Source organism: Malaclemys terrapin, chromosome 2 (genome assembly GCF_027887155.1).
Source record: "Malaclemys terrapin pileata isolate rMalTer1 chromosome 2, rMalTer1.hap1, whole genome shotgun sequence".
NCBI classification, from domain to species: Eukaryota; Metazoa; Chordata; order Testudines; family Emydidae; genus Malaclemys; species Malaclemys terrapin.
Window position 1 is genome coordinate 217,964,699 of NC_071506.1, and position 16,897 is coordinate 217,981,595.

The 16,897-nt window shown below is 41.0% G+C and overlaps 1 protein-coding gene across 1 annotated transcript in view; it reads right to left on the reverse strand.

The window, feature by feature from the left end:
• Positions 1–16,897, reverse strand: part of LOC128832509 (ubiquitin-conjugating enzyme E2 E2) — a 307,401-nt gene that overhangs the window by 22,260 nt on the left and 268,244 nt on the right. The gene's annotated exons all lie outside the window — the stretch shown is intronic.

Sequence of the window (16,897 nt, forward strand, 5' to 3'; positions counted from 1 at the left end):
ATTCTATGCAACTGCAGTAAGGCTTTTTTATTGTAAATTTCATAAGGACTCATCACGTGTAGGGTAAGGGCTATATTCCCCTAGTATTTGGAGTTACAAATGCTGATTGAGAGGAGAATGGACTCCTTATTCTGCATTTGTGGGACCTATCAATTATTCTCAATTTAAAATCCTTTAAGATAAACATGGTTCAGCAGATCACATTGATTCTGCTAGGACTAATGTAAAAATCATATTTTCACACCTCCCTAAATACGAATTTTCCTTTGATGCAAAGATCACCACACATTTAAGGTTTGTAACTGTGTATTTATCACATCTTTTATGGCAGTGGTTCTCAAACTTCTGTACTGGTGACCCCTTTCACATAGCAAGCCTCTGAGTGTGACCGCCCTTATAAATTAAAAACACTTTTTAATATATTTAACACCATTAAAAATGCTGGAGGCAAAGCGGGGTTTAGGGTGGAGGCTGACAGCTTGCAACCCCCCCCCATCTAATAACTTAGCAACCCCCTGAGGGGTTCCGACCCCCAGTTTGAGAACCCCTGTTTTATGGCTTATGTATGCTAGCTTTTTTTTTAAAAAGTGTATTGCTTTTTCTCTTTATTATTTTGAAGAGACTGATTTTTAAAAAACAGTATTAAGGTATACTTAAGATCAGTCACACTAGCATCCCAGAGTCCTGTGGCACCTTATAGACTGACAGACGTATTGGAGCATAAGCTTTTGTGAGTGAATACCCACTTCGTCAGATGCATGTAGTGGAAATTTCCACAGGCAGGTATAAATATGCAGGCAAGAATCAGTCTAGAGATAATGACGTTAGTTCAATCAGGGAGGATGAGGCCCTCTTTTAGCAGTTGAGGTGTGACCACCAAGGGAGGAGAAACTGCTTTTGTAGTTGCCTAGCCATTCACAGTCTTTGTTTAATCCTGAGCTGATGGTGTCAAATTTGCAAATGAACTGAAGCTCAGCAGGTTCTCTTTGAAGTCTTTTTTGCTGCAGGGTGGCTACCTTTAAATCTGCTATTGTGTGTCCAGGGAGATTGAAGTGTTCTCCTACAGGTTTTTGTATACTGCCATTCCTAATATCTGACTTGTCCATTTCTTCTGGCGGTTGGGATGTGGGCACCAGGAGAGGAGAGACTGCTTTTGTGGTTGGCTGGCCATTCACAGTCTTTGTTTGGTCCTGGGCTGGTGGTGTCAAGTTTGCGGGTAGGCTGGGGCTCGGCGGTTTCTCTTTGGGGTCTGGTCCTGGGGTTTTTTTGGTGCGGGATGGCTACCTTTGAATCTGCTGTTGTGTGTCTGGGGAGAGTGGCGTGTTCTCCTGCAGGTTTTTGTGTGTTGCCATTCCTGGTGTCTGACTTGTGTCCGTTTGTCCTTTTGTGTGGGGGCTGTCCAGTTTGGCTGATGTGGTATTCACCCACGAAAGCTTATGCTCCAATATGTCTGTTAGTCTATAAGGAGCCACAGGACTCTTTGTTGCTTTTTACAGATCCAGACTAAAACGACTACCCCTCTGATACTAGCATCCCTGTTAATCAATTTACCCTGAAGGTAATGGGACTTGCAGAATCCGAGGGCAGAATCTGACCATTAATGACTAGTGTTCACTGTAACCCTTTTTATTTGTATCTCACAATGTCTCTTGAGCTTTAAATCTGAAATCCTTGTTGATTTGGGTTTGATTAGCCCATTAATTAGGTCTCATTTAATAAGCTAATGATAGGGACCTCATTGTGACTAAAGTTAAGTCTCTCACCTTGTCTTAAATAAAGATAAAGCCAAAGTATAAAGGCACAGAGAAGGAGTACAAAAATACTTAGAAGCACTAGTGGATCTTTCCCAAAGAATGAATGATTAAAGATTAGGATTATTTATTCTGTAAAGGAGAAGAGCAATAGAATATATGATAGATATAAAATAATGAATGATATAGAAAAATGCCAATGAGGTGCTCCTAGTTATCTTTTCCCATAATAATGGGACACACAAAATAAAAGCTACAAGTTTAGAAAAAAAATAAAAAGAAAAAAATTGTTTTACACACCAAATAATTAAGCATGTGGAATTCACTATCTTGTTATAGGATACTATTGAGGCAACCAATTTAGGAAGATTAAAAAAAGATTTACAAACACAAGTCATTGTAATGTAAGTTAAATTTTCAAGGGCTAATAGTGCTCATGCTTCAAGACATGAACTGATCACTAGTTAGTGGTCAGGAAGGAAATTATTCTTGTATATTATATGAGTAAGTGACTTTAGGGAATTTAACACCTTTCACTGAATCTCCTGGCACTAGGCAATCTTGAAGACAACATATCTGACTAGTGGAATATTAACTTGTTTCAGTACAAGAACTTCTGTGTTCATTAATATTATTTAAACTTATGTTTTTGCTGTAAAATTGTGAATATTTTGGCTAAGTGCATGTATGACTCAGTTTGGAATTGCATCTAATTACTACAGTATGTTTAAAACACTACAGAATACACATTTCCTTAACAATGTAATCTGTGGCACTTGCTTTACTCTTTAAATTATATAACACCCACTGACTGTATTCTTATGTAAATAACTCCAGACAGTTTTCGGAATAAAATTATTAGAGCAGTCCTTATTCTTCTGAATACTTATTTTCTGTTAGTATTATTTTAACCTAAGTATTTCCATGCAACCTTCTTATGACTCTATTGATTTTTTTTATGATGGTCTAATGACTGTTTAAAAGTACATACCTGCATGGATGAATGCTCACATTTCTTGGTATTAGTACTGTGCTAACTTCCACACATCAGGTGTTCTCCATGTGCAACTTGAAGGTGTACAAAGATTTAGGTCTACATAAATACACCACTCTTCCCCCACACAATTAAGAGCTACAGCTATTCCAAGACAGTTACTGTAGAGACTACAAGAGACATCAGAGTATTAAGTCTTTCCCCTGAGACCTATGAACTATTTTCTATTTAATGAATGCTTTCGCTGTTGCTATAACGATTCCTACAATCATGGACTCATGCTGAGGGAGAGTTAGTCTGTTGAACTGAAACAAAATCTCTAACATTTTTATATGCTCTTAATGGAAAAGTAAATTCATTCTCTTCATTACCGATCTGTGTATAATTATCAATATATGATGCTGTAGTTTAGGCCCCAATCCTGCAAACATTTACACATGTGCATAACTTTACATGCTAATCACATACACTAAGGTAAGTACATATAGATCTACTCACATGTATAAAGTTATGCAGATATGTAATGGCCAGATTTTTCAAGATATTTAGTTACCTACAGATGCAGATAGGCACCTAGGTGCTTTTGAAGCTGGACCTAATTCCCATTATTTTAAATGGGAGTTAGGCTCCTGGTGCTTTGGAAAATCCCACTAGATGCCTAACTAACATTAAAATTCTGGCCCTAAGGATATGTCTACACTGCAGTTAAACACTCGGGCTTGCCAGGCTCAGGCTATGGAGCTGTTTAATTGAGGAATAGGCATTTGGGCTTAGGGCTCCAGTCCAAGCCTGAACTTCGACACCAGGGGTTCTCAAACTTCATTGCACTGCGATTCCTTTCTGATAACAAAAATTACTACAGGAGCCCAGGATGGGGGAACTGAACCCTGAGGCCACCCGAGGGTCAAAGCCGAAGCCTGAGCTCCACCATGCCGGGTGGGGTGGAGGGAAGAGACACCAGTGATTAGAAGGAAAGAGAACCGAATGCCTAGAAAACCTCAAAGAAACTGATGATATGAGTTTATTCTGGAACGAGTGATAACCTGGGTTGAAAATCTCCAACTCTATATAGGTATATAATGTGCACTGCAGGACTTGCAGGGAAATGTAAAGCAGTTAGTAAGAAATAGGTGTATTGTTTAACCCAGATGTTGTCAGAGGCCATAATAATGAACAAGTTGTTTCTAAAGGAACATGAAAAAAAGATACAGTTGTGCTTCTCAGGGAACAAAACAGACCATTTCTGTTCTGCACTCAATTACTGCAGAATGACAATACTAAAGAAAGGATTGCCCTGAAAAAGTCTGTAGCAGTGTCAATTTAAGATAGAACCGATCAACATTGTTAAATCGGCTGTGACCAAAAAAAAAAAAAGGTCTGAAAAAAATGGGCTCCAGGTCCAGATTAATTAGACAAACTATTTGATTTTGGTATTTTTAGTCTGGAACTAGCTAATATCTTCTGGAGAGGAGCTGGGGTAGGGATTTTCAAAAGGTTATGAAAGGCATATTGCAAATAAAAGAATCTACTTCATGAATTGCTTCCTAACAGGCTTAGCTCCTGTTTATTGCCCCCTATTTAGTATCTTCTTTGAATGACCAGGTAAAGATCTTTTTAATGCAATCATGATCTCTCTGGCAAGAAGAGCATGCTGCAGTGTGATGTGATGAAACATAAGTAAGAAGGAATCATCATATTTATTGAAAGAACATGGTTATAAACTCAGTGAAGAAAAGCGGGAAAATAGCTCTAAGCTAATAAAATAAAATAATCTTAGACAACAGATCAATTTCACCGTTTGCGTGATACCTTGCTGCCCACACAAAGGACAAGCAAGCTTATATGACAAAATTTGATTATTTTGTTGCACAGTTGATAGTGCTCTGGAAGTGCAACTGGCGGAATGACTGTGGGCTCTGAAGAGAAATTGAAATATCAGTGGATAGTCAACCTCAAAAAATGCAGTATATTAGATTCTACTTTGCCTATTTTTAAAGGGATTTTCTAGAATCATCATCACCAGCTACTATGACAATAGCACTGCAGATCTACTTATAATCAAACAGCTGATGGAATTACGGTGCAGAAACTCTTTTCGTAGTTTCATAGAACAAACGCTGTTGTTCCCATTTTCTATAGACATTTTGGCAACACATTTTTTTTTAAAAAGATTTACCATTACTTTATAAAATCAATAACCTTTCCAGTATGCATTAGTCTGCTTCTATTTTTTATAATAGAAAATTAAATTCCTTACTTCTCTTTAACTTTTCACAGCTTCTCTTTAACTTATCTTTCGTTTCTTTAGCGTCTCTTTACCTTCTCTTTAACTTCTCACAGCTTAACCCTCTCTTTCAATAATAAGTCTGCAGAATGAGATTCATATCTGAATCTTAGGTCAAGTTTGTTCATAGTGGCAAAACGATAGCTCTAAAGTACAGATAACAGATTGCAATAGTGAGGATTGAGACATCCTGTACCTAGACGCTATAGGCATTTCAAACTTATAATCACCCTGAGTTCTTAAATTCAGCTTTCAGCAGGGGGAATGTCTGATAGCTGGGAGGAATAAGAGAAAGGAGCATTTTTATTAATTAATTAATGGAGATATCCTATCTCCTAGAACTGGAAGGGACCTTGAAAGGTCATTGAGTCCAGCCCCCTCCCTTCACTAGCAGGACCAAGTACTGATTTTGCCCCAGATCCCTAAGTGGCCCCCTCAAGGATTGAACTCACAACCCTGGGGTTAGCAGGCCAATGCTCAAACCACTGAGCTATCCCTCCCCCCTGACATGAACTGGCAACAAGAAGGAGGGGACAGAAGGTGGCCTATGCCCAGGGCCAGTGCAAGGAAATTTCGTGCCCTATGCACCCTCCCACCTTGCACCCTCCCACCCCCCAGCCCTGCGGCAGCTCCCCGCCCCTCCGCCCTGAGGCGCTCCACTCCATAACAGCTCCCCCCCGCCCTGGGGCGCCCCCCCGTGACAGCTCCCTGCTCCCTGCTCCCCCCCGGGGAGCCTTGCGGCAGCTCCCCACCCCAGCTCACCTCTGCTCCGCCTCCTCCCCTGAGCACGCTGCCCTCACTCTAATTCTCCTCCCCTCCCAGGCTTGCGGCGCCAAACAGCTGATTGGCGCTGCAAGCCTGGGAGGCGGGCGAAGTGGAGCGGCGACCGTGCGCTCGGGGAGGGGCATAGCAGAGATGAGCTGGGGTGGGGAGCTGCCGTGTGTGTGGGGGTGCCTCACGGCGGGGGTGTGTGTGTGGAGGAGCTGCCGCAGGGCTCCCCACCCCAGCTCACCTCTGCTACGCCCCTCCTCGAGCATGCAGCCCCCACCGGCAATGACAATAATTGCATGGAGCGGCTGCTGCGCTGGGAGAGGGAGTCTGAGTCACACATGTCAGCGCGCCACCGGCAGCCCAGGCCAGGAACGCTGTAAAAAAAAATTGAGGGCACTGCTTTTTGGCGCTTCCAAATCTTGGCGCCCTAGGCAACCGCCTAGTTTGCCTTAATGGTAGCACCGGCCCTGCCTGTGCCTTGGAGAGGCACCAGATAAGGAGGGGCAAATACCTCCCTCCTTTTCCACCTGGCTCATATTGAGCCAACATCAGAACTAGCTCTACAGAAGGGGAATGGGTGGGGAGAGAAGAAAAGACTCAACTAGCTATGCTTCAGGCACCAGGGGGAAGGCAGGAGAGTGGCCTGGCTATTCTGTGCTGAATAGCTATCTTAAAAATGACTAGACTGGAGACAAATAGAAGAATTTTGACCACAACTCAGCTAAATACCTACTCAAAGATAATGTTCCACGATGGAACAGATTTTATTTTACATTAATTTGGCTATTTTCCCTCATTAATCAGCTTTAGTTTTATTTTTAATTTTTTTTGGACAGGCTATCACTTTAGGATTTTGAGAAGAGGCCTTTTTATTACTATGGTGGACACACACTAGCACATTTAAAATACACACAGTTATAGGTGTATGAGGGAACAGATCTGTATCTCGTTAGCTCTCTAGCAGTGTAATCTAAACGACTTGGCAATTATTTAAAATTCCATAGAACAAAATATGCAGATGAAATCTTAAAGTTCCTAAAATATTAACACAAACTTAAAATTTCATAATTTACATTAGGCACCCAGAACTTCTTGGAAGCTAAATCCAAGCAGACAGTATTTGAATCCTGGGGATCCCATTTAGGAGTGAAGGTTAAATTGTGGGCTGGATTCACTCCAGGCATAAACCCTAGAAAAGGCCCATTTGCAGAAAGTCTACTGAGGGATGAGGCAGTGGCAGTGTAAAATGGCCACATCTTCCCTGATGCCAAGGAGAACAACAACACAGGATCCTGCATAGTCTGAAAAGTGGGCATTGCTGGTTTGGGAGAGGACATGGCCAGAGCAGCAACCACGCGTGGCGATTCAGTGCCACGCCTCAGATCCTCCTTGAATTATATATAGCTGCCCACCTTCTCCACCCTGTAAAGGCCCTAGGATTGGACGGTGAACCTTCCATTGGGGGGGAATGCCCCACTTTTTCTAGGTCTTCTGAATCTGATGCTGAATGGTTACACGGAAAACTCTCTCCACAAAATGCTATAAGACACAAATGAAGATCAGATAATATTCTGAGAAACGCTATTGAATCCCTCTCAGCAAAGAATAAAAAGGCTGGGATTTTATATTCTCAGCTGTACCAGTCTAGGACCTTGCTGGCCTCTGGGAAAACAAAAGCAAGGATTATCACAATAGATGTATCCCTACTACTAAGTTTCCTAAATGCCAGTACCCCCGTGCAGGTGTAGATAAGCAAGCTTTTTTTGCCAGAAAGTATTTAGGCAGGATATAAAACTGCCTAAATACATTCTGTATCCTGCCAAACTACATGGATATCTTGTAGCTATAATAAAAAAGCTGCAACAACATGTTATCCACAACTGTCACCAATACCTACTCTGGGCTGAAAACAATGAAATTACCGGGAAAGATAAAATCATAAAGACGACTCATACAAGGAAAGCCTGGAGGCAAGTCTACAGTGTCTCTTAGCGGGACAAGTAAAGAGCCCAATAATCTTAGGATGTTATCTGACTTTGTTTATCCATGTTTAGATAAAAGCAAGTTTTTAAGATATGCACCCAGGTTATTAAATGTAGGTTATTAAATAGGAAATCATCCAATAAAGGCATATTGGTAAAAGTCTAGTATTTGGTCTAAAAGCAACGCTAAATACAAATGTATTCATACTAGGGCTGTTGATTAATCACACTTAACTCATGCGATTAACTCAAAAAAATAATCAAGATATAAAAAAAATTAATCGCGATTAATTGCAGTTTTAATTTCACTGTTAAACAATAGAATACCAATTGAAATTTATTACATATTTTGGATGTTTTTCTACATTTTCATATATATTGTATTCTATGTTGTAATTGAAATCAAATTGTATATTATTTTTGATTACAAATATTTGCACTGTAAAAATGATAAACAAAAGAAATACTATTTTTCAATTCACCTCATACAAGTACTATAGTGCAATCCCTTTGTCGTGAAAGTTCCATTTACAAATGTAGATTTTTTTTTGTTACATAACTTCACTCAAACAAAACAACATAAAACTTCAGAGCCTACAAGTCCACTCAGTCCTACTTCTTGTTCAGCCAATCGCTAAGACAAACAAGTTTCAGAGTAGCAGCCGTGTTAGTCTGTATCTGCAAAAAGAACAGGAGTACTTGTGGCACCTTAGAGACTAACAAATTTATTAGAGCATAAGCTTTCGTGGGCTACCGCTCACTTCTTTGGATGCATCCGAAGAAGTGGGCTGTAGCCCATGAAAGCTTATGCACTAATAAATTTCCTGTTCTTTTTAAGACAAACAAGTTTGTTTACATTTACAGGAGATAATGCTGCCCGCTTCTTTTTTACGTCATCAGAAAATGAGAACAAGCGTTCTTATGGCACTTTTGTAGCCGGCATTGCAAGGTATTTACATGCCAGATATGCTAAACATTCATATGCCCCTTCATGCTTCAGCCACCATTCCAGAGGACATGCTTCCATGCTGATGATGCTTGTTAAAAAAATAATGCTTTAATTAAATTTGTGACTGAACTCCTTGGGGGAGAGTTGTATGTCCCCTGCTCTGTTTTACCTGCATTCTTCCATATATTTCATGTTACAGCAGTCTTGGATGACAATCCAGCACGTTGTTCATTTTAAGAACACTTTCACTGCAGATTTCACAAAACGCAAAGAAGGTACCAATGTGAGATTTCTAAAGATAGCTACAGCACCCGACCCAAGGTTTGAGAATCTGAAGTGCCTTCCTAAATCTGAGCGGGACGAGGTGTGGAACATGCTTTCAGATTTCTTAAAAGAGCAACACTCTGATACGGAACCTACAGAACCCGAACCTCCAAAAAAAAAAAAAAAAATTAACCTTCTGCTAGTGGCAACTGACTCAAATCATGAAAATGAACATGCATCGGTCCGCACTGTCTTGGATTGTTATCGAGCAGAACCTGTCATCAGCATGGATGCATGTTCCCTGGAATGGTGGTTGAAGCATGGAGGGACATATGAATCTTTAGCGCATCTGGCACATGTGTATCTTGCAATGCCGGCTACAACAGTGCCATGAGGACACCTGTTCTCACTTTCAGGTGACACTGTAAACAAGAAGCGGGCAGCATTATCTTCTGCAAATGTAAACAAACTTGTTTGTCTGAGCGATTGGCTGAACAAGCAGTAGGACTGAGTGGACGTATAGGCGCTAAAATTTTACATCATTTTATTTTTGAATGCAGTTTCTTTTGTACATAATTCTACATTTGTAAGTTCAACTTTCATGATAAAGAGACTGCACTACAGTCCTTGTATTAGGTGAACTGAAAAATACTATTTCTTTTGTATTTTTACAGTACAAATACTTTTAATCAAAAATAAATATAAAGTGAGCACTGTACACTTTGTATTCTGTGTTGTAATTGAAATCAATATATTTGAAAATGTAGAAAACATCCAAAAATACTTAAATAAATGGTATTCTATTATTGTTTAACAGTGCGATTAATCACGTGATTAATCATGATTGATTTTTTTTTACTGCTTGACAGCCCTAATTCATACCACTAACTGAGGTATGTTATACTATGTGAAGCATGTTAAACTGCACATTAAGGGCTGGATTCACAAAAAGACTTAAGTGTCTAACTGCCACTTTAGGTGCCTAAATCCCAGAATCAGGGATTTACAAAAGCCCTGTTCATCTGCCCCTGAGCTCTGTAGGTGCCAAAAATTGCTCAGAGCCTATGTTTTTAGAGTAAAAGTTCCCTCGGTGCCTCTGTTTCTGCTTCTGGGCATGTGCACTATAGGCCCATGCCAGGCATCTGTATGCCTAAACCCCAGACACCTCTCAGTTCCTTCCTTCCAGATAGACTGCAATATAGAGGGGAAGGAGGGTGGGTTGTGGAATTCACCACATCTCAAAGAATAACAGTTACAGAACAGGTTAGCAACCTTTTCTTATTTGAGTGACTGCACATGTCCAGTCCAACTTCAGGTGACTCACAAGCAGTTTGATCTGGAGGTGGGATCGGAGTCTACCTGAAAATGACTGGAGATCACATGTCCAAATCTAGCATCATCTCTAGATTGATGAGAGATTTTATAATGTGAAGTGGAGATATGCACAGCAGACCAACTTGCTGTTTGGCAAATGTCCAGAATAGGCACCTGGGCCAGAAAGGCTGTTTGAGGTCTGGTTGAATGTGCTAGCACCTTACTCGGTGGAATTATATTGGCGAAGTCGTAACACAACTAAATACAAGAGGAGATCTACAAAGAGAGACTGGAAGGCCCTTCATCCTGTCTGCAACTGCCATGAATACAAGACTGATCTAAATGGTTTAGTCCTATTCTAGTAAAATACTAATGCTCTCCTAACATCCAATACGGAGTTTCTTATCATCCTGATGAGACTGAGGTTTGGGGAACAAAGTTGATAAGCACATCGCCTGATTAATATGGAAGTGAGAACCCATCTTGGTGAGAAATTTTGGATGAGGGCATAGGTACATCTAGTTCTTGCAGAAGACAGTATATGCAGGATGAGACAAAAGAGCTCATAATTTACCCACTCTCATGGCTGGGGTGATTTGACCCTAAAAAGGCGACTTTCACTGAGAGAGAAAGCAAGTAGCTAAAGGTTCAAAGGGAGGGAGGACCCATTAGTTTTGACAACACTAGGTTTAAGTCCCACTGGGGAACAAGATCCTTCTCATATAACTTCTGCCCTTTTTCCAAATTACCTCCTGTTGGTGAGTTATAAATGAGAGACAGTGGTGTGGCTGCTGCTTCTTTGGGGCAGGTGAATAAATGCCCAAAGACTTTAGTGTTGCACTGGAATCCTTCAGGCCATACAGTCATCTGTCTGCTTTGAGAAAAGCAACAGTCCCTCAAAAGGAAGATCCCCAATGGTTTGGTTGGACCTCCTGAGGGAGAGCAGACTGGAGCCACGAACACCTGCTCATCATAATGGCTGATGCCAAGGCTCTGGCTGCAGAGTTGGCGGCATCCAAATTAATCTGATGTGAGATCCTAGCTACTAACTTTCCCTCGTCCACCACAGAGAGGAACTCTTGCCTCTCGTCCTCTGGGAATCTGTCTTTAAAATCTTTGTGATTTTAACCTCTGGCACAATATCTTAATGTCCCAGAAATGCCTGCTGATCAGCAATCCTGAGTTGCAGTCCAGCAGTTGAATAAAGCTTTCTGCAAAATAGATCAAGCTTCTTTGCTTTTGGGGTAGATGCTTATTGACCCTGGCACTCTCTCACTGGCAGCTGAAACCACCAATGACCCTGGAGGGGAGTGGGTGTAAACATCTTCAAACCCCTAGAAGGAGACACAATACCTGGACTCAGCCCTTTTTGCTGTGGGTGGGTGGAAGAGGAGATAGAGTTAGCCACAGGACTCTGGTGAGCTTCAAGACAGTCTCATTAATTTAGAGCACCACTTGAGAAGATCCTACAGATGCTCAGATGTTGACCAGTCTGTGTGACCTGAATACCCAAGGCAAAAGCCACCCTCTTTAGAAGGTCCTGATGGGCTCTATAATCACCAGGCAAAGAGTTCCTCACCTCCACTACCACTCCCTTGTTGAGTGATGAAGAGGAGGAAGCCAAACCTGGCCATAGAGTAGCCTCCTCAGAGTCCTCCAAGGGGAGATTCATTGGAGCAATTTCCTCTTGCTCAAGCCAAGCCTAGTACTGGGTGTGGTATCCTGCCAGGGTGGGTCTCGAGACCTACTTGAGAAAGTAGAGTGGGGAGAGTGCGGAGACTACCTGGGGAGATGGGGAAACCCCCATGAGTTCCAAAATGGCCATTGGTAAGTCTCCAGACCCCAGTTTCTTCCAAGCCATGGATCTCTACTGTCCAGGCACAACAGAGCCTCTGGTGGGTACCAGGGAGTGTAAACGCTTGGAGGGGAATAATGACATGACTGACACATAGGAGCTGACTGCCGAGTCTGAATCAGTTTCTTTCAACCAAGGCTGTTCCTGTTGGTGCCGGAGATTGGCATCGGGAGCCCGGAATAGACAGCACTGGAGAAATAATCGCTCAGTTTCCTCTGGATGGTACCGTACGATGAGCACTCACGTGTCCAGAGGCGCCCATACTACCCAATGCTGAGATGAAGCAGCCAACAAACTTTTACTACCACATTGGGCGAGAGGATTCTTGGCTTGCTGGCGAAACTGGTATCGAGAGACTGAGAAGATCACCTGCTGCTGCATAAGCTTCCGGAGTTGATGGCAATGGGATAGAGTCTTGCTGTTGAGTCAACAAGGATGACACGGCTGAACTAATATATGGAGATATACCTATCTCATAGAACTGGAAGGGATCCTGAAAGGTCATCAAGTCCAGCCCCCTGCCTTCACTAGCAGGACCAAGTACTGATTTTTCCCCCAGATTCCCTAAGTGGCCCCCTCAAGGATTGAACTCACAACCCTGGATTTAGCAGGCCAATGCTCAAACCACTGAGCTATCCCTCCCCCCTAGATAGTGTTGCTGCAGGGGCCAGTCTCAATTGGGCCGCGGACAACATTGGAGTCGATGGTCCCACCTGAGTAGATGACTGCCTCAGTGTTGAGCACCCTCTACTATCTTTCTCAGCATGCTTGCCGGACTTTGGTGCAGGGACCTCGATCTGGATACAGAGTCCTTAGAAGCTATTTTCTTCAGTACTGGGCAAGGTGACTAGCATCAGGGTTTGGCCAAAACAGGGGGAGTGTTCCTGACTGAAGAGGTTGTGCTTAGTACTAGCTCTGAATGGGAAGGCTCTGAGGGTGGGTGCAGGGCTGCCTCCATCAGAAGAAATTTAGGTCTGGCCTCCCCATTTTTCTTGATTCTTGGCTTAAATTCCCTGCAGATTTGGCAGCGATCCCTTACGTGAGTCTCTCCAAGCCAGTTCAGGCCAGTGGAGTGTAGGTTGCTCACTGACATGTTTCTTGCGGGACTCACGTGGTTCAAAGCCTGGTGACCAAGGCATGCCCCGGCACCAAAACCAGCATCTAACAAAAGGAACTGAAGATTATACACCTCCCCAGTCTAATAAAGGAAACTTAATACTATTACTAATTTTAACACTAAAAAACTATGACTAAAAGTGAGTACCAACCATATATAAACAGTGGGGAAAATCTTGAGGTAGCAACCTAAGACACTCCAACAACTGTCACGGGCAGTAAGAAGGGTCGTGCCTGGCTCTGCCCTTTATTCCATTACAGAGCAGTGGGAGGAAGAAGAGGGTGCATACCCCACCCTGATGGATACCACAGAGGGAAAAATCTCTGAAAGTGCTCTGGGCACACACACCTGAAGTGGAATGGACATGTGCAATCACTCAAAGTATAAAATTTAACTGAATTTAGAACTTTATATATGGAAATAATGCTATTTAATAAAAATCAAACAATGACAAAATATGCAGAGATTGGCGTGAGTTAAATGTCACATGATTAATTTAAATGCATATGCAGTTTAACATGGGTGAAAAAAACATGAATGTTGGGTGCGGCAGCTATAGGATTTCAGCCCCTACAAATCTAACATGTTCTACCTAGATGCCTTAATTAAAATGGTGGTTTGTATTGGGTGTAGCCCACAAATTAAAACTGATTTGCACAAATTCTTAAATACATATGATTCTATATTAGGCAGCTAGACACTAAAGACAATATCAGGCCATTTTAAATCCCAAGTTTAGATTGTGTAAAAATAAGGATTTATAAAACTCAAAAGTCAATAGAAAAGTTGTTGGACATTTAAAGAAAAATTCCAATAGAAGTTTTTTATTTAAGTATTTCTCCTACAGTGTTTGCAAGCCAAATGCTTCAGTATTTTCCTAGTGCATGAGAAACAGAGAACAAAACTGTCTAGAGACAAAAGTAAAAATAATTAATTTTCATATTTCAAGTTGTGAAAAAATGCATAAAAGTAAATCAAGGGCTTTTCTACATTTGAAAGTTAATTTGGATTAAGTTAGGGTATGCATTTAAAGCACAACAGCTATGCCTCCACGTGTGAACATTCTTATTCCAGAATAGCTATACCTGAATAGTTATTCTGGAATAACTCCTGGCCTAGACAAGCCAATAACACCTAACTATTGAAAAGTAAACTTTCTTAGGCCAAGATCCTGCAAACATGCTTTACTTTATGCACATGAGTAGTCCCATAAGCTTTGCAGGACTACTCATGCAAGTAAACTTATGGACATGCCAAAATGTTTGGAGGACTGGGGTCTTCCTTTGTAAAAATATATGGAATTTTTAACCTGAAGATGTCAATTTAAATGAAAATACAAACTAATATCTACCAGGGGAATGCTAGCATTTCATTCATTTCTTACATTTCTCTGTTACCATTACAATTGCCTCTGTTATTTTTGCAGATAGCTCACACGTGTTCAGTCATACACAAATACTGTATCACTCCTCCCCCCGCCCTTCCCAAAAGTCAGCCAGCTGTTACAAAATTCAGACATTTGTTAACACAATTTACTGTCTGATACTGCTAAGCAAAATAGAGACAATTAATAATTATCAGAACTGAAGAGTCTGAGACAGCTTATGAGTAAAGGATTATATTAGCTGTTTAAAAAGGACAAACAAGTTCCTGCCTCAAGTAACACAAAACAAAGGGCAGTGATGTATATAACCAGTGAGGAAAGAGACGCTCTCAATGTCTTTTGTAGATTACTGTGTGAGTGACAGAAGCGGCAGGAGCAAATACCTCTTTTCATTTGCTCAGCCTGTTTGAGAAGAATAGCTATGCTTGCCAAGGAAGCTGCAGCTGTGCTCCAGCCCAGTTTAATCACTGTGTATGGCTGAGGGTTAATTAGCTGCCATTCTTACTGGTATTTGTTGTTCTAATGAAGATTTGCATAAATGTAAGACTACTGGGTAACTGATACTTGATTTTTCCCTTCAAAGTGTGTGTGTGTGTGTGTGTGTGTGGAGGGGGGAACTCACACATCCTAAGTGTTTATATTTGTGGGATATTCAGTGTTGCCTTTCCATTTGACCTGATCTGCTTCTGCCTGTTTGATGAATGGTGAACAAAGAGTTCAAGGTTGCTTATCGACTTGAGCCCCCTGCTGGGTCTCTGCCTCTAAAATGAGGCAGTATACCTTAGCCGAAGGGAGGGCAAAGTGGATTGAAAACTGCTCCCAGCTAATAGAGAATATATATACAATATTTCTCCCAGATGTGCCAGGGCTATTTTCAAAATGATTCCCCCACAGAGAGAAAGAGGGAGTCAATTTACAACACCATGTTCAAATTAGATTGCAGGGAATGTCTAATCCAACAGTTTGTTAATGATAAAATAGCACCAGAACTGGACTCAGAAAATGAAACAAATGGCACAAGTAGGAGAACTGTTAGAGTGCAGCCAGACATAGAAATAAGTAGCGCTATCACATCAGGCTGCAAAATGAAAAATAAGAGCCCTTAAATTTGTAGAAGTCTTCAATTTCAAAAACATACCACTAAAATACAGAGTTCACATGTACGTAAATTACCAAGAATAGGAATAAACAAACAACCCAAAAGACAGGAAACAAAGAGCTCAACATTTCACATTCAGGAGAGGTGAGCTCACAAAGCAAAACATAGGAATACTATTAATTCCTCAAAGTCAAGGTATGAAATACACAAGTCATAGTAAGCAAATCCCCAAAGAGTATTTAAAGGGATACTTAACTTAAAAAATCAAACTTTTGTACAAAATGATTTACCAACTACAGTTACAATAACACCCAAGATTACTATAATTGAAAGAGATTACAGGGGAAAAAAACACTTCTTTCCTCAATCTTTTTGAGTTTGTTTACTTTGTGCGCTTGACAGCATTCTTTGTATAGTCACATTTACTGTTTCCCCTGTATACTCATCCAGTTTCTGCTGTTATTTTGTGTGGGTATTTCACACAAACATAGGGGAGGAAAAAACATTAAGAAAATAAAAATCCGATTGTAAAACTACAAAAAATGGCAGGAGTGCTACGGGGCAGGTGAATTACTTTTAATTCACTATTTGAAAGAGACTATATTTTCAAGTTGATAGTGTCCCTTTAGAGACCAGACTGCCCCCCCAAAAAACTATTTATATTTCCAACTTCTAACTCAAACACAGCTTTCCCACTAACTTTTAAAGTGCCCATATATCAGTAACAGAAAACTCCATATTTTCCATTAATGTCACCATACCCCTTATGCTTATTCTAAAGACTCCTAGACTACTAATTTTCTTTTCTTTACACTTGTGTTACCACTCCAGCTGTATCAAAAGACAAGCCTCTGCTCAATAAAATGTATAGTGAGAAGTGTGCACATGAAGTCCCTCCAACACATCAGTAGGGGGCGCCCTAAACACCAGAAATAAACATGCCTGAAGTCACAAGGTATTTAGTAACTGTCCAGTCTCCTTTACCGTTTCAGCTTTTAACTGGGACATTGTGAGCATTACCAGGATCTCATTTTTCCTGTAAGTTTGGGCTGCGTTATTTCAGTCACCACAGGTAACTATATATTGGACTCCTTTTTACACAACTGCAGCTTTTTGTATCACATCTAAGGCAA